General features: G+C 42.9%; 1 protein-coding gene across 2 annotated transcripts in view; it reads right to left on the reverse strand.

The window, feature by feature from the left end:
- Positions 1-19,731, reverse strand: part of stx1a (syntaxin 1A (brain)) — an 86,404-nt gene that overhangs the window by 62,273 nt on the left and 4,400 nt on the right. The gene's annotated exons all lie outside the window — the stretch shown is intronic.

Here is a 19,731-nt window from a genome sequence, read left to right on the forward strand (position 1 = left end):
GACAAAGAAGACCTAAGACAGTCGAGCAACTAGAAGCCTGTATTAGACAAGAATGGGACAACATTCCTATTCCTAAACTTGAGCAACTTGTCTCCTCAGTCCCCAGACGTTTGCAGACTGTTATAAAAAGAAGAGGGGATGCCACACAGTGGTAAACATGGCCTTGTCCCAACTTTTTTGAGATGTGTTGATGCCATGAAATTTAAAATCAACTTATTTTTCCCTTAAAATGATACATTCTCTCAGTTTAAACATTTGATATGTCATCTATGTTGTATTCTGAATAAAATATTGAAATTTGAAACTTCCACATCATTGCATTCACAATTTGTACAGTGTCCCAACTTTTTTGGAATCGGGTTTGTATATAGAATTTTTCATCCTACAAGGAGGCAATATACCTTTTACTCTGCCAGACATAAAAGTTACTCTAGACTGGATTATATTCTCATTTCTAATGCATCACACTCAAAAATACATAATGTTGATATATTAGCGTGTCCTTTATCAGATCATGGTATGGTCTCAGCCAAACTTTCCCTTGTGTCTGCACCTAATAGAGCATCACAGTTGGCGTTTTAATACCACACTGCTACAAAACAAGGATTTCTGTGCAATGCTCAGGGAAGAGTTAAATTGGTTCATAAAGATAAATGATGGGACGGTGGATGATCATCGTTTTATCTGGGATGCTATAAAGGGGTGCATTCGTTCTTTCTCTATATCTTTTGCATCCCAATTAAGTAAATCTAGACTCAAAGAAATAGGCACATTGGAGACTAAATTAAATAGACTGGAGAACCATCAGCAAATCCTCTACTCTGAGGATGTTCAAAAAGAAATAAAGGTGTTACGTACCGAACTAAATTAATTGTTACGACATAGAGCTGAGTTCCTAATGCACAAGGTCAGAAGAACATATTACTTTAATGGTGCTAAACCAAGTCACCTTTTGGCTCTTAGATTAAAGAATGATGAGAAATATTTGAATATAACAGCAATTCAATATCCTAATGGCTTAATAAGTGAACCTAAAAGTATAAATAAAGAATTTAAAGATTTTTATCAGAAATTATATAGTTCAGACATGATCTCTAATAAGAATCTATGCGATAACTTTCTCCAAGATTTGACACTAACATGTCTTTCTGAAGCAGAAACTACATATCTGGATGCTCTAATTACATTGGATGAAATAAAGGAAGCTCTTATACTTATGAAAAGGGGTAAATCTCCCGGATGGGATGGAATCCCTCCTGAATTATATCTTTGTTTTTGGGATCAATTGGGTCAACCTTTGTTGAACATGATTCACCACTCCATTCAAGTGGGTTCTTTTAATAACAGTGCTAATATGGCCATTATTACTGTATTACCTAAACCTAACAAAGACTTGACTCAGTGTGGAAGTTACAGACCATTGTCCCTTCTAAATAGCAACATTAAACTGTTTGCTAAAGTTCTGGCCTCTCGGCTAGATGTGTTCATGACCAAGCTAGTGCATAATGATCAGACTGGTTTTATTAAATCTCGCCTTGCCTCTGACAATATTCGTCGGTTATTACATATCATACATGTGGCCGCTACTATGGATACACAGTGTGCTACTCTATCATTAGATGCGGAGAAAGCCTTCGACAGGCTTGAATGGCATTATCTCTGGTCAGTATTAGAACGCTATGGTTTTGGTCATGATTACATCAACATGGTCAAAATTTTATACGCCAATCCTTCCGCTATGGTTATGACAGGAGGCATCACCTCTCCGAAGTTTTCTATACTGCGTGGGACTCGCCAGGGATGTCCCCTCTCACCACTCCTATTTGCACTTTCTTTGGAGCCTCTTGCACAGAAAATCTGGCAACATTCTTTGATTGATCCCTTTGCTTTAAGTAACACTTCACATACGATTTCATTATATGCAGACGACATTTTACTATATGTTAGTGATACAGCTAAATCTATTCATCATATTTTGTCAGTTTTCAAATCATTCAGTCAGTTTTCTGGATATAAAATTAATTGGAATAAATCGGTTTTAATGCACTTAAACAATTCATCTTCAAAATCTGTTTTACCATCTTTTATACCAATTGCTAACAGCTTTAGATATTTGGGCATAGATATTTATTCTTCTGTGGAATCTGTGGATTCTTCTAAAAATTTCCAGGGTATAATTAACCGCGTGGAGGCGGACTTGTCTCGTTGGTCAGTATTACCCCTTTCTTTACAAGCACGGGTTTCTGTCATTAAAATGGATATCTTGCCTCGCATTAACTTTTTTTCTGCTATGATACCTCTGCAACCCCCATTAGATTACTGGTCTAAATGACAAAGACTGGTTTCTAAATTCATTTGGAACGATAAGCCCCCTCGGATAAAACATTCAACATTGCAGCGTTACAAAGATGCCGGTGGACTGGCACTGCCAGATTTCAAGCTCTACCACTGGGCATTTATTTTGCGACCTCTTACAGTATGGTTAAATCCAGATTCAGCCGTATCTTGGCTACCAATCAAACTTAATTTGGCATTACATTACAGATTACAGGATCTGATTTATTCTAATGTTCCATTGAAGAGTGCAAAACAACATTTTGGTCCAATAATCGCATATCTTCTGTATACCTGGCAGGCTGCTTCAAAGTTCTCCCACAGTGACCACAAGTGGCATTCACATTCTCCATTATTCCGTAATCATAAACTTCTCTCAAAAAATAAACCTTTTGTTTTCCCGGAATGGAGTGACAGAGGGATAAATATGCTGGCCGATGTTTGGGAGAATAATGGTTTGCGGTCATTTACTGAGTTACGTACACAATATAACTTACCAGATACATCATTTTACTTCTATTTACGACTAAGATCAGCAATGCGTGCATATGGTGTTCCGTGGGGTTCTAGTATTCCATGTCTCACTTTACATAAGCTCCTTACTTCACACCAGGGTACGAGGGGCATGGTTTCATCAATATACCTGGTGTTTTTGGAAACCTCTTATAAAGAGTTGCCTATTGTTAAGATATGGCACAGAGACATTAAGGCCCAATCCCAATTCTACCCCTTACCCCTACACTTTCCCCTACCCCTCCGTTTGGCGCATTCACGTGAAGGGGTAGTGGTGTCTCAATTCTCTTTTGGTTGGAGGGCTAGGGGTAAGGGGAAGGGCCAGATAGCCCTTCAAACGAAGATTTTTCGGGACCTCACTTCAAACGAAGGGCTAAGAGAAATTTCCAACATGGCCGCTCACTCGAGCAAGCAGACCCATAAATGTAAGTAATTTTTGCCATTAATAAGGATTTTTATGACAATTTTTCCTTTTATGTATGTTACATTCAATCTTGTGTTAGTATTTACGGTGATGTTCTTTTAACGTTTGCAAAAAAATCGCTAAAGTTTGCTAGCGGACAGCACTGATTGCACGATACTAGAAAATATATTTTTGTCAATTACCCGGTGCATCGGCACATGTCCTCTGACGTGACGAGCTAGCAACGACGTATATGATGACGTATAACAGTGTAGTAGTGGTGTCCCATTTCTTAGCGGAAAATTTGTAGCCCTTCCCCTTGCCACTTTGTTTCAAGAGGCAAGGGGAAGGGGCGAGGGGTAGGCGAAGGGGTAGAAAATAGAATTGGGCCTAACAGTGTTGGCCCAGAAGACAATATGGATATATGTTGGGACTCAATATGGACTAACCTAAAATATGTCTCTAAAAATCCTGACCATCGGCTGATTCATTTCAAGATGATTCACAGATGATTATATCTCACTCCAAGAAAACGCCATTTAATGAAACTTTCCTCCTCCCCTGCATGTAACTTCTGTTCAAGTGGAGATATAGGTACATATAAACACATGTTTTGGGACTGCCCTGAAGTTAACGATTTTTGGATACAGGTTTCCAGGACTCTGAAGGACATTTTGAAAGTTGAGGTGGCATGCTGCCCAAAACTCTTCCTTCTAAATGATGACTCTCCTTACACATTCTCTCTAACTCAGAAAAAAATGTTGTTTTGTGGTCTTACTGCCGCTAAAAAAATGCTTGTCTTACGCTGGAAACCTCCTCACTGTCTAGCCTGGTCACAATGGATGCATTATTATTTGGACTTTGTGAGTATGGAGCTCTCTGTGGCAAGGCTACATGGAGCTTTTCAGAAAACTATATCAGCCTGGCTAGACGTAATTTCAACAATCAAAGAGCGATTGTAAGATATTTCTAATGTAACATGTTCTTACTATGCACTTTCCTTTATTGTACTTGGCTTTTGTTTTGCATATATGTCAGATTATATATTATTTAATACACTAATGGGAGAAAGTAGTCTGGGGTGAGGTCGCCTTGGGAATGTGGGAGGGTAATTTAAGGGAGTAAAGTGTTTCAGAGGGATGTTTATATTATTTTTTCATGTCAGACTTGATATTTATTTTTCTCTCTGTAACAATAAAAAGTTGATCACAAAAAAAAGGAAAATTTAGCTTTAAGTTCTCTTTTTTACATTCATTCAACTCTATCATCCATGTATAGATTAAACAGAAGAGGTGACAATATTCCTCCTTGGCGAACTCTATTTGTCATGTAAAAGGATGCTGACAAATTCCCGCCCCATTTGACTGGTATAGATTGATGTATATATCAGCACTGTCTCTAGATGCTACATACCGAATTTTGTACAATCGGTGAAAAGCTCTACGACGAGTTCCAAAAAGTATGTTTTTCAAAATGGCGGGAAAATGTTCATGAAGGAAAATGACGTAATAGGGTGCATTCGAATTTTGTTTCTACGGAGTATGGTTCAGAAGTTAGGATCAAAAATGTATGTGAAACTTTGGACTGTTGGTGGCCCTAGAGGGATTGAGTTAGAGACCATCCAAATTTGCTACAGTAACATATGAGGCTGTCCTCTATCTGTGTGCCAAATCTCATAACTTTCCTATGTAAGGTTCTATGGGCTGCCATGGAAGAAGAAGAAGAAGAAGAAGAAAACTAATGGATACAATACGGATCTTCGCCGCTTCAGGGCTTGATCCCTAATAACACAACATTTTTGGGCTAGCATACATACAGTACATACTAGGTGTTCTGCTGTTATTTGATCAGGACCACATGTTTTATTCATAGCTAGACCTCATCAGGTCTAATAATCACACCATTGTTATTCGGTACGCGACCAACTTCATATTCCTGTCTCTCAACACAATTAAAAGTATCCTCATAATGTAATCTCCTTAATTTAACTATATAACTCAGTCCCTACAACCAAAACAAGGGGAATTAGGTCTTAAAACGTCAAACCTCAATCGTTACAGCATTTTAGAATGTACTTTTAGAAACTTGGACAAAGTAGCTGCGTCTTCGAAGGCTGCGCGCTAACAATGCCAAGGTCGTGGGTTCGATCCCAGGGGATTGCACTCTCTGGATAAAAGCGTCTGCCAAATGCATAAATGTAAAATGCATGCGTCCTCCAGAGATCACATTTGTCGGCCTCGGATATGACATCGAGGTTTATTCAGGTCTTATTTCAGAAAAGCAACTGTTACATTGGGTAAGTGACACAATGTCTTCTTAAGAGAAATAAATATAGATATTATAATGTTTTTTTAACTGAAATGAGCCTGTATCAAACCTCTTGTCGCCCGCGCACCTCCGCAAATGGACGAGGCATTTGTAGTTAACGCGCATGCCGTTGCCGTTGTGCTATTATTCAGGCTTCAGGCTCATGCGGTGTACATAGGACAATAATCCAGCAGCAAAAAAGTAAATCACCAAGAGGGCTGAGCGAGCGACTCTGAGATTGAGCGAGCAGAGCGGAATTTTCAGAAAGGCGCTCTCCGCTCCGCGGGGAATATTAACGCTATGCTCTCGCTCCGCTTCGCTTAATTGCTCTGGTACAGTGGTCCGGTCAAGATGTTGTATTCCATGCTTGACTGATATACAGTATGTATAGCTGTCTGCTGGTAACAATATCTGACTAGATAAAACCAACTTACTCTCTTGGCAAAGGCTCATTAAATATTTTCCAAACAGAGAACTATCATCTGATATATGATATTCATTCATATCTCCTACTATAAATATACATGTGTATGCACTATCCTTAATAAAACATATTGAGAAAGATAACCTATTAATATATTCATCATCATTTTTATAGTATACATTTAGAGTATACACATTCAATATTATAAAAACATTATTATTATGATCTACTTTAATTGCTATACACCAATCTACATCTAATCTTATCACACTAATCAGTGGATCATACTTCTTTTGCCATAAAATGGCTACTCCTCCTGGTGTTCTAGCCCGCAATATGTCCATACTTAGGTCTGTTGTAGATTCTCCGACCCCATGAAAAGCATCATTAACAGAATTGAGTTGTTTCGATAAAAAGGACTCTTGTACACAAACAATGTCTGCATTCTTTAATAGCTTATCGACAACCATTCGTTGCGCTTTTTCAGCAGCACTTTGTCCCAAGTGCAACCCACGTGAGTTGTACGATACAACCTTAAGGTTCATTGTTCACTTTCAGGGCTTCATTCCAACAGACGCCTCGGGTGTGCCTCGGATGCACTCGCATCTCTTACACCACTAATCATTTTTGCATTTCCTGGACCAGAATTGATCCTAGTTTAAAGTCCTGGCTGTAGTTCATCTAAATTGTATGACACACCAAACGAGGGATATTTTCACTAACCTCGGTTACTTTAAGACCGCTCTTGATGTTATTCACATCCTTTTGCGGTCCCTTTTGTGCAACAAAGCGTTGTGAGGAGACAAGATGAAAGAGAACTTTTTTAGAGTTCTCAATCCATTCCGATGTAAAGTGATTCACAGCCAGAGAGATAATATCATCATGAGTCATGATTTTCATCGTAATAACAAGAAAGTTTAAAAATTCATCATCCACTATTACTTGCCCATCGTTAGCTGTGTAAAGTATTTGTTTTAACCGAGATGTACTCGGAGCACCATGTGCGTGCTTCACACTACCGTCACCATCCGCCATTATTCTTTGACGCCACCACAAACTTCTAAAATCGAGCTACCTCATTCTTTCAGTTTTTTGATTACATGACATGACCTTGAGAATAATTTATTTTTTTAAATACTGTAAATTGTGGATTATAAGGTAAGGTTATATATTTTGTGCTGATCTATGGTATTTCTGGAATGTTAAAAGAGAAAAAAACATTAACTATGTATACTGAATCAAACCGAAAACCGTGACCACAGACCGTGATACAAACCGAACCATGGATTTTGTGAACCATTCCACCCCTAAGCATTGTATGTGTCTTTCAGTCTTCATTGATGTCATAGACGGCATAATAGCCCCCTGAGGCTTCGTGTTATTATCCGAAAAGAAAAGATTACATTTGCAGGTGAACTATTAATCAAGCATATAGCGTTAGTTCTGGCAGGTCACGTGAGTCAAGATGACCCTCATCTACCTATAGAAATATGACGCTATCACAGCTTCTGTTTAAAATCCATTAAGCTATCAGCAGATTATCGCGTTGCTCAGAAGCAAATTAAACGGCGAATTTGGCAGGTCAAACCACATAGGAATTGTGTAATCAAGAATTTAGTAAGGGGGACATTTTTTCCACACAGATTTCACCTTAGATTAGTTTGGTTTCATCAAGTTTGTGCACTTCACGCAAATTTGCCGGAATGATTATAAACTGCGTGCTTTGGAAGTGATCTGGAACAAGTTTAGATGAGATTTGCACTCAACACTTCGCAAGCTAAGGTAAGTAAATGTTTCTGCTTATTGCTGAAAGCTATCAGGCTATTGCAACACTCCTTGCCATCTGGGTATCATCAATATAAGTGTTCCTAAAGTTTACCTAGTAGTTGCTTTCGCTTTCTGTGTTGGCAACATGCTGTTGTCTTAGCTCAATCAAGTAATGTAACTATATGTAAAGGGGCATGCTGCTCTTCTCAAACGCTTAACAGCGTTTACACACTGCAAAAAATGACTTTCTTACTTAGTCTTTTTTTCTTGTTTTCCAGTAAAAATGTCTACAAATTCTTGAATCAAGATGCATTTTCTTGATGAGCAAAATGACCTAAGAAAATAAGTCTAGTTTTTAGTCAAAAAATATTAAATTTCAGTGAATTTGTGCTTAAAACAAGCAAAAAATCTGACAATGGGGTAAGAAAAATAATCTTGAATTAAGGTTTACCTTTTTCTTAGTCACTCAATTCAAGATTGTTTTTCTTACCCCATTGGCAGATTTTTTTGCTTGTTTTAAGCACAAATTCACTGGAATTTCATATACAGTATTTTGACTAAAAACAAGACTTATTTTCTTAGGCATGAGTCAACAATCTTCAGTCACATTTATACACATTACTTGAATGAGGTAAGATAAATTAAAAGTATTATACATGCAGTACATGTATTACTTCCTGGGAATAACTGAATTGCATTTTTCCTTAACACCAGTGATTATGATGGGAGTGTGTTTGAAGACACCATTCCCTGACCCAAACCTGTTACACTGCAGCTCTAGCCAGGACAAAATCATGATTTTCAATGACTTTTGGGCAGATGATAGGAAGGATTTCAGTGTATAAAAAGTCTGAGGGTTGAACCTGACATGGCCTGTTACTGTTGAATGTGCTACACTACACACATCATCAGAAAAGAGAAGAGCCCTGTGCTGGAGGTGCAGCCTGATGATGATCTCCAGCCACTACACTTAAACCACTACACTGACCTTTATGAGATATAGGCCCGGTTTCACAGACACGGTTTAGCTTAAGCCAGGACTATGCCTTAGTTGAATTAAGATATTTATGACGCTTTTATGAAAATGCCTTATAAGAATACATTACTGGTGAGCATCTTGAGACAAAACAATGGCACTGATATATTTTAAGATATTTCTGGGCAAGTTATATTCAGTTAAGACAGGTCACACATTCCTTTTAGTCTGAGACTAGCTTTAAGCCTTGTCTGTGAAACCGGGCCATAAGTTTTGGAATACCATGTCTTTATTATTCTTAAATTAAAAACAACACAAACATGCTTAGGCCCACTTGCATTTTATTTTAATTCTCTATGGATAATAGGCAGGCATCAGTCATATTTTACCTGCAATAAGAGATGTTAGGTCAGTAAGCAATGTCAGAAATCGTGATGTAGCACTTTTTGTGAAGGTTCCCTTAAAGCAACTCCATCTCCAGTTTTGGTTTTGTCTCCTTTATATTGTCAAGGTCAATGTCTGAAGTTTTTGCTTTTAATTAGCATACATTCATCAACTTAAAAGTTTATACATGGATGTGCCTTGTGCCTTTTGTGGAGAGAAATTAATCATTCACGATACATTAAATACAATATAATATTTTCCATATAACTGTAACACATTTATGTGCAGACTTGGTCTTTTAGATGGTGTAGACTCCTGCAACTGTCACTGAGTTTATGCAATTTAAGAAATGTTTTTGAAATACGTCTCTTATGGACAGTCATCTGAAATACTTATGCAATAAACACTTATGAAAGTTGGACCCAAACCCATCCAGACCCGAGAAATATACTACCTGCACCCGACCCAGACATGAATATTATTTAAAAGCTGGACCCGAACGAACCCAGCTGGAAACACATAGACGTGAGTCACGCGACTGAACCCAAACGGCGCATATTTCACAGCAAATTACTATTAACAAGTAAAAAAAGTTGCGTTTTGTCGTACCTGCTGTTAGTAGCCTTCTCCCTCGTACCTGACTGTGATGCATACAATTCTCCTTGCTAATGTTCATAAATGTTAATCCTCTCTTGCCGATTAAACAAACATGCTTTATCCACACATCATTCTAGCTTCAAAAGTTTGCCTGCTGTCACAATACAACTATACAATAACTATAACGATTGCTCGTTCAGTGCCATGACCGCTGACGTTAGCAGCAGCATGATTTGTTTGCTATCATTTCTGTGCTCTCTGAGCCTATTCTGACCAAAAATGTAGATATAACAAGACGGTTCAATCATATTATTATAATCATGGAAGAAAAAGTGCAATGCGCACTGAATAAAAATTCAAAAACGCGTCACATGTAGTAGCCTACACTTAACGGCGCTTAGTTATTTGTCGTCTTTGTCCACAATTTGCACGAAGGCGGCCCAGACAGAAGGTGCCAATGGGTAAACCTTTTTTCACATCAGCTGTGTCTGTGTGTGTTACTACAAGCTGTTGCGAACTCAGTCCGGATGATGCAGCCTTCGAAAATGAGACACAGCTATGAAAAAGAGCAGATTCAGTTCTATGGTGTTTCCTAAAACCAGATTTAAAAGGTTCAAAAACTCTATTTGATTCTAAAAAATGTAATACCTGAACAGAAACTTCCTTATGAAGGATTTTTGAAATAAAAGGTAAATTTGAAATGGGCCTAAAATTGGAGAGAACTTACACATCAAGGTTGTTTTTTTTCAATAAAGGTTTAACGGTAGCGTGCTTTAAATAATCTGGGACAAATCCGAAAGAAAGACTTATTAATTATCAATAGGATATAGGGCCTGATAACATCAAAAACCTGAATGAAAAGGCGAGCTGGAATAATGTCAGTGTGGAATAATGTCTTTATTACGCCTGCCGCAAATGGCTGCTGGACGACGACGGCGATGTCGACACGATCGTGGAGCGGGTGGTACTGGAGCAGTTCGTGGGTCGACTACCCACAGAGATGGCCCAGTGGGTCCAGTGCCACCGGCCGGCTTTGCTGTCCCAGGCCGTCCAGCTGGCGGAGGACCACATGGCAGCGTGCCGCGGGGTCGGCAAATCCCAAAATTCTTCTCGTTTTTTTCCCCCTTTCCCTAGGTCCCGTCCGGTACCACCGGCAGCCACCCAAGACCGGAGCGGCCCGGGGGTGCGGTTTCTGCCGACCGTGAAGGCGTCCCTATGGCGCGGGGAGGCTGCCGGGGGATGTCAGCTCCCGCCCCTCGGACACCTTTGTCTTCTTGCCAATCCCTTGGCCTGCTTCCTACTACTGGGGTGATGGGTAGGCCTGGGCCGGTCTGTTGGCGTTGCGGGATCCGGGGCACCTCATCAAGATGTGTCCAGTTATGGAGGTTGGTGCGGTGATCCGGATCCCCGATGCACCGCAGGCTGCCCTCGATCAAGCTGGCCTGTACCAAATACCTGTGAGTATAGAGGGGGGTATCTATCAGGCCTTGGTGGATTCAGGCTGTAACCAAACCTCGATCCACCCAGGCGTGATTCAGTCCACGACATTGGATACGAGCCGCAAGGTTAAGGTAAGGTGTGTGCACGGGGAGGTGGTGAGTTACCCCTTAGTGTCTCTGTCGATACAATTTAGGGGAAAAAAGCATACGGTGAGGTAGCCGTTAATTCGCACCTCCGACACCCACTAATTCTGGGGACAAATTGGCCGGATTTTAGCATTCTGTTGGGACATTTATGCATGGTTGTCTCTTTGGGAAAAGGTGAGTGGAAGGGGGCGGTGGCAGTGGCGCAGCTTGGAGAGGCTGAGCCAGGACCATCGACGACGGGTTCAGGGGAATTGAGAGGAAGAATCTCTCATCGTGTGATGATTTTTCCCTGGATCAATCTCGAGATGAGTCGCTCAAAAATGCATTCGAACAGGTCCGGATGATAGACGGGCAGCTTCTCCACCCGGCGCGGCCACTCACCTATCCATATTTTGCCATCATCAAAGACAGGTTGTATCGAGTGACCCAAGACACTCAATCAAAAGAGGATACAACACAATTGGTCATCCCGAAGAGCCGCCGGGAAATGCTTTTCCAGGAGACTCATTCAAATCCTATGGCAGGACATTTAGGACAAAGCGCAACACTAAATCGCCTAAAGACCCGATTTTTTTGGCCGGGCATCCACGAGAATGTGCGCAGATGGTGGCGCCACTTGTCGTGAATGCCAGTTGGTAAACCCACCGGCCACCCCAAAAGCACCATTGTGCCCTCTCCCGCTGATACAGGTCCCCTTCGAACGAATTGGCATGGACCTGGTCGGGCCGTTAGAACGATCGGCACGAGGGCACCGCTTTGCATTGGTCATTGTGGACTATGCAACCCGATACCCCGAGGCAGTGGCGCTCCGCAATATTTCCGCTAAAAGCGTGGCGGACGCGCTGTTCTAGTTAATCTCCCGCGTAGGAATCCCAAAGGAGGTTCTCACGGATCAAGGAACGACGTTCATGTCACGGACACTCCGCGAGCTATACGGGTTATTGGGGATGAAAACGATTCGTACCAGCGTCTATCACCCACAAACGGACGGCTCAAAAAATTACTCGCTAAGTGGCAAGGGCCCTTTGTGGTCACACGGCGAGTGGGGGATCTCAATTATGAGGTGGTAAGACCAGACAGAGGCGAAAAAAGTGGAGTGAGGCGGACGCAGTGATGCTGGCAACGGTGGTAGGAAAGGATGATGATCTCGGGCCAGAGGTGGGAGGTAAGAACCAATCTATCACGACGGCCTTGGGCGGGGATCACCTCTCCCCTTCCCAGATCACTGACGTAGCCAAGTTGCAGGCTCGTTTTGCCGATGTATTCTCGCCTCTGCCTGGTCGAACTTCACTCATAGAGCACCATATTGAGACCACACCGAGGGTCGTAATACGTAGCTGGCCATATCGGTTGCCTGAACACAAGAAAAAAGTGGTTAAGGAGGAATTAGGCGCCATGCTAGATATGGGAGTAATAGAGGAGTCCAGTAGCGACTGGGCTAGCCCGATAGTTTTAGTTCCTAAAACCGACGGCTTGGTTCGGTTCTGTGTGGACTACCGCAAGGTGAATGCTGTGTCGAAGTTCGACGCATATCCAATGCCACGGATTGAAGAATTGCTTGATTGGCTAGGTGCGGCTCATTTTTATTCGACATTGGATTTGACAAAAGGATATTGGCAGATCCCCTTATCTCATTTAACCAAGGAAAAAACAGCTTTCACTAAGCCGTTTGGATTACACCAGTTTGTCACTGTTCCATTCGGCTTATTCGGAGACCCAGCGACCTTTCAGCGTCTCATGGACATATGCAGCTGCTTACTTGGATGATATCATTATCTATAGTAATGATTGGCAGCGGCATATGCAGCATCTAAGTGCGGTCTTGAAGTAGTTGAGAGGAGCGGGACTCACGGCTAACCCAAAGAAGTGTGCAATTGGGCGAGTGGAGGTAAGGTATCTGGGCTTCCACTTGGGTCACGGGCAGGTGCGTCCCCAAATTGACAAGACGGCAGCAATTGCAGCCTCCCCGAGGCCAGAGACCAAAAAGGAGGTGAGACAGTTCCTGGGGCTGGCGGGATATTACAGGAGGTTTGTACCTGACTATTAAACCCTCACCAGCCCGCTGACTGACCTCACTAAAAAGGACGCACCAGATTCCGTCCAGTGGTTGTAGCCGTGCCAGCAGGCTTTCACCCAAGTAAAGGCTGCTCTGTGTGGTGGCCCGCTATTGCACGCTCCTAATTTTGATCTTCCTTTTCTTTTACAGACCGACGCATCGGACAGAGGCGGTCCTCTCCCAGGAGATAGAGGGTGAGGAACGGCCGGTGCTGTACATCAGTCGTAAGCTCTCAAGGAGAGAGACTATGTACAGCACCATTGAGAAGGAATGTTTGGCCATCAGGTGGGCCGTCCTCACCCTCCGCTATTATCTCCTGGGCAAGGAGTTTATGCTCTGTTCGGACCATGCACCCCTCCAATGGCTCCACCGCATGAAGGATACCAACGCGCGGATCACCCGTTGGTATCTGGCCTTACAACCATTCAAGTTTCAGGTGGTCCACAGACCGGGGACACAGATGGTGGTAGCCGACTTCCTCTCCAGGAGGGGGGAAGGCTGCAGGCCGGATGGGGCCCCGGCCTGAGTCGGGCGGTGGGGGTATGTAGCGAGGGGGGCGTGGTCCAGTGAAGTCTGGAGAGAAAGGGACAGGAAACCGGCGGGAAATAAATAGGTCAAAGGATGATCATAAACACCTGTCTCTTGTTTCAGTGATTGGCGAGAAGAGAATAAAAGCCAACACGAGGGGAGGACAAAGGGGGAGGAAAGCGTGGCTATACAGGGCGAGAGATCGAGAGAGCTGGAGCGAGAGAAACCCGCGCTGTACAGAGAGTACGAGTGATTGTGCCAGGAGGCCACTTTAAATATTATTTCCTTTTGCTTTGTGTTTTCTTTTGAGTTAATAAACCTCTTACCAACTACGCTGACCCTGTCTCCTTCCTTCCATTATCTCGAACGTATTACAGTCAGTTACAGATGTGGTAGGTTTTAACTTCATAATAACTTCATGAAGAGTGTCTAAAGAGATAATTTCAAATGTATTAAGAGAGGAAATGCAAACTAGAGTAGAGGAGGAATCATAAGTTCCCGGGACAATAAGCTGTCTAAAGTCCCAAGATCTCCCGTGCCCACTCACAGCGACAGCGTACTTTACCTGGGGCGTAGCCTCCTCATGGGAACTGCCTCAGAGGGTGGCTCTCTGGCAGACATCTAGGATGGATGCGGTCTCAGTAGTGCACTCCCTCAGGAGAGGGGGTAGCAATTCCTTTGCAGTGCCGGGCGGCTATCTAGCTACTCAGAGAATGGAAGGCCAACACCTAGGATGGCCAATGGTGAGAGCCTCTCATCTTCAACAAGCTCAAAGTGATGCCTTACTACCTACACTGGAAGATTATGATATCGTGGCGCGCTCACTAGTGACAAGCCCAGGCCAGTCAGTGTCGCTGTGCTTGAGGTCGTAACACAGTCCAGCACCGTGGTGCTTTGTATAGGGACCCAATACTGTCTGTAAAGAGAGAGAGACAGCTAGAAAAAGGCACGTCTCGGTTATGAATGTAACCTCTGTTCCCTGCTGGAGGCCTCTCTGGTTCCTCAGTAGAAAACCTGAATTAATGAATCTTTCTACTTACCCATATGTCCGGGGAAGAGACTGCATTGCAGATGCCATTCGCAGGTTCATTGGCCTTTTGAAATTATGATCAGAAATTATATGTTCTCAAGTTCAAACCCCATACTGTTGTTCGACATAACGTCTCGTCCCCTCCATCAGGGAACAGAGGTTGCAGTCATAACCGACAGGGATGCTCCGATCCAATATCTGTATCATGTATCGGTGCCAACAATAAGTTCCACCGCTGTTTGTAATATATGCAGAGTAAATGTTCTGAGGTCGTAGTTTAAATGGTACAGCTCCTACTAGACGACACTGAAAACTGTCATGATTCTGCCTCTTCTGGTAAGAGTTTCCGAGTCTTGTGGCAGAATCATAACAGACCCACGCGTTTAGTGTGAGAGAGAGACGTGGTATTGTTGTTATGGCATGCCACGCACTCTCTCGGGTCTATGTCCCCGCCCTCTCGTTTCCTTATTATTGATTGTTAATTAGTTTATGCCTCGCACCTTTTCCTTCCTGAATTATTCCCTGTTTAATGTCCTTGTGTTTGCTGTCCTGTGCCTGTTCGTTTTGCTACCAAACCTTGTCTAGTCCTTGTATATTGTTCCTGACCCGTAAGTGAAGATGAAGGTCATCTTCAACGGCTGCCTGAACGAACCGCTCCAGCCCTCCGAGATCAGGATGCTGAGGCCTCTGGGCTTCGTTGATATGGTGAGGTTTACCATGAACAAGGAAGAGTCCAGGGCCTCAGCCACATCTACTCCATCTGTGCCTTTGTTCCCGATCCCGGAGGATCGCGTCATGGCAGTCACCACCCTGGGAGACCCTGAACTGTCCGCCTCAAACCCCACCGATGCTGTCCCGCCAACGACTCGTCATGGCAAGCGGGGAAGAAGGAAGTTGTGGGAGTCGGCGTCAGATGCGTCCGTGTCAGGACTTCCCACGCTCCTTGCCGCTACCCCGCTTCCAGCCACGAGCCTCGTGAACTGGCCCAGGAGGAAGAAGAGGCGGATGAGGGCCACAACCCAGCAGCCTCAAACTTCTCCTCCGGGTAATCCGGGATCCCAGCCGGCCACCAGAGAGAAGGCAGCAGCCACCGAGCCAGCCGTGGTAGCGGCCACCGAGCCAGCCATGGTAACGGCCACCGAGACTACAGCAGCCACTGAGCCAGCCATGGTAGCAGCCACTACAGAGCCTGCAGCGGCCATCACCGAGCCGGCAGCAGTAGTCACCTCCGGTTCTGCCACTGCCTCTTCATGTGTGTCTTCGTCCACATCAGCCTCTGTTTCCCCTGTGTCATCGCCCCGACCTTCAGTCAGTTTCCCTGCCTTTGTCTCCATATCTTCCCTGGACTCTGTCCCTGTCGCAGGGAACCCCGGACTTCCCCCAAGCCTTGGCTTCCCCACATTCTTCCCCCTGTTATCCCTGGACCCCCTTGCAACAACCTTCTCCCCCTGTCATGCCGTCACCCCTGTTGTGTGCCGCCCCAGGAACTGTTCCCCAATTCTCATCCCCAGCCAAGCCTGTCCCTTCCAAGCCTCCTGAAGTACCTACCCGGACTTCCCGCTCTCGTCCTCAGACTGCACCCACCCACCCAAGGACTCCTTCCACCCAAGGAAAATTTTCATTTAAATGACTGTTAAATTAGTCGCTTATCCATAATTTATTTGGACACGTTTAACAAGCTAGTGAAGCTGTTGTTTTATGTAGCTGCTTTTGTTTTGGATGTTTAATTCCTATTTGCAATTTAATTTTGAATGTCAAGTTTAAGATAGTGAACTTGTTGTTTAATTCCTATTTGCAATTTAATTTTGAATGTCAAGTTTAAGCTAGTGAACTTGTTGTTGTTTTTTTGCAATTGTTGCACTGATGCTGGTTTAATAAATAATTCACGAAACTTGTGAAATTATTGTATAAGTTGAGCCTGATGCCTTGCACAGTGCATACAGTTGCATGCATACAGTTTGTTAAGTAATTCAGCAATTTTACCTTAGTATCGGATCAGTACTCGGTATCGGCCAATACCGAATCTCAGGTATCGGAATTGGTATCGGAAGCAAAAATGGTGGATCGGAGCATCTGAGATGTTGTTGAAAGGGACCACCGTGTGCGCTCGAACAAGAGCCCTGCCCTTCCCATTACGTTGCGCACACACCAGGGTTGAAGGGGCTTGTGGCAAAAGTTTCACCCAAATTACATAAAAAGACCCTCAACGTCATATTTAATTTATACAACAAGTTGTAAAACATTTTTTCATTTTATCATCACTTTGTTTACTCGTCTCGAGCATGATGTCAAATAACAAATATCTTCAACATGCACTTTCTATGATGCATGAAGATATGTTTTTAGTGAACTTTAGTTTTGCTTGAGAAAGCATTGTCAAGTTAGTTTGAATCAAACAAAAAGAGTGATTCGCAATATGCTTTCTCGTTTCCTCGCTCCTCCATCCTTCTTCCTATGACCCTGAAACCGATCAAGCTCAGCCATCTTTTAGGACATCTTAGTTCTTTAACTGCGCTAGGAGGAGGCGAGAGAAAATATCTAATAAAGATATTTATCTTTGCAGAATCCCAGACCAATTACGTGTAAGCTAAACATTGCTAAATAAGGGATAATCCACAGCTAGCTGGGCATTAAAGGGTTTTGATGCATGCTGATGGGTGGTTGCCTCCGCAAAGTGCATTAAAATCCTTTAATGCATGGATAGCCATGGATTATCCTGCTTATATCATGGTCATTTACCAAGTTAAAGCTGTTATTGATGTTTACAGTGTCATTTTTGATCAGACAGGTGAAAATTACAGTTATTTACATCAGTTAATTTCAAATGTTGATCAAACTGACTAGCACTACCTGTGCAATAAACGGTTTTAATGCACACCTTCAAGCCAATCAGAATCCAGTATTCAAACACACCATGGTATAAACACAAATAAGATTTATTTTTCTTAGCGACAACCTAGTTTTCATCAAAACGAACCTTATAGTCTAAAATTAATCTCTACAAGTCCGAAGGGACTGCCTGCAAAGCGCAAAACAGGAAAACGTTGCAACAAAAATGGTAATTAACTTTACACACTGTAATGTCACCAAATTCAGTTTAAGCATCCAGGCTCTCCTGCTGATCATACTACAATACTTAGTTTGGCACTCCTGGTCGACTCACAAGTTTCTCACAAGGTTATTTTCTCCATCTCCCAATCAGCGTCGCCATGGAAACACAGACAATCATCCCGCACACCTGCTGGTCGTCACCAGCTGAACCTCATCGCGACCAGGCATAAAAGGAAGAGCCACAGTCAGCCCGGTGAGCAACGACTCCACACGAGATGCTGAGACTGACTCTGCTTTGTTCTGTTTGTTTTCGCGAATCCAGATTACAGTGGTTGACGACCGGCCGCACGAACCTTCACCCGATTCCCACAGATCTGGCACGGCACCTTCGGACATCCTCACCTTTCCCACCACACGGACCCTAGCACGAGTGGATCCCCGCATGCATCTCCATATTTTTTCTCACTGTTGGTACACGTATGACAATAAAACCCCTTCGGGCCTTTGTTTTACACAGCAATCGTGTTTGTCTCGTGCCTTCCCTGCTACAATTTATATACATCATTGGAGTTTTGGTTTCTTGCCACTGTCAGTCGTTGTGTGTTTGCTCACTGGGAGCCTGCTGACATCAGGTTTAAGGCTTTATACTTGAACATTAGTTTAAGATTTTAGTCTGACTAATATTCTGATTAAAGACGTATAAGATTAAAGACATATAAGCATCCTAACCAACTGTGTCACAGCCTGGTATGGGAGCTGCACTGTTGCAGAGCGCAAGGCACTGCAGTGGGTGGTGAAAACCGCCCAGCGCATCACAGGGACTCCACTTTCAGCCATTGAGGACATCCAGAGGAAACGCTGTCTGCGTCGAGCTCGCGGCATTATAAAGGACTCCTCTCACCCCACCCACAGACTGTTTTCTCTCCTGCCTTCTGGCAGGCGCCTCAGATGCCTCCGGACAAGGACTAGCAGACTGAGAAACATATTTTTTCCCAGAGCTGTCTGCCTATTGAACTCTACCCCTCGCTGATTCCACAACCCCCTCATATACCTCTACTTAATGCTGCTATATTGTTTTGTTTATTGCACTACAGGCCTGTCAAGTGCACGACTGGACTGTCTACACATGTACTATGTTTACTTGCTCTACCGGACTATTTATACATATACTGCATCATTTGCACTACTATGTACTAATGTTACTTGCACTACTGGATTATTACACATATACCGCATCATTTGCACTCCAGTACTATGTACTAATGTTATTTGCACTACTGGATTATTACACATATACCGCATCATTTGCACTCCAGTACTATGTACTGAATACTGCAATAACTCATCTACTGCACTGTTTACTTTAACTTAATAGCTGCTGTCCATAATTTATGCACACTTTATATTCATTGCACTACTGTTCTGCATAGTCTAATTTATATTGTACATATCCATCAGTAAATTTTCTGTTTTCAGTAAATAGCCATCTGTATATAATGGTCATAGTACATTCCCACTTGTAAATTCTTCATAATTTTGCTTTATCCTGTATTTATGTATTTATGCACAACTGTATATCCTGCACTTGCTTATTGCACTTCTGGTTAGACCTAAACTACATTTAGTTGCCTTGTACTTGTACATGTGTAATGACAATAAAGTTGAATCTAATAAGTATTTTTCCCATGATGCTAACTGCAACCCATGATATTATTGCAAATTCTCTTTGACCTGTTGATAATAAATCTAAAGTATGTTTAGGTCATCTGTAAGAC

The sequence above is a fragment of the Triplophysa rosa genome, linkage group LG14 (assembly GCF_024868665.1).
Source record: "Triplophysa rosa linkage group LG14, Trosa_1v2, whole genome shotgun sequence".
Taxonomy (NCBI): domain Eukaryota; kingdom Metazoa; phylum Chordata; class Actinopteri; order Cypriniformes; family Nemacheilidae; genus Triplophysa; species Triplophysa rosa.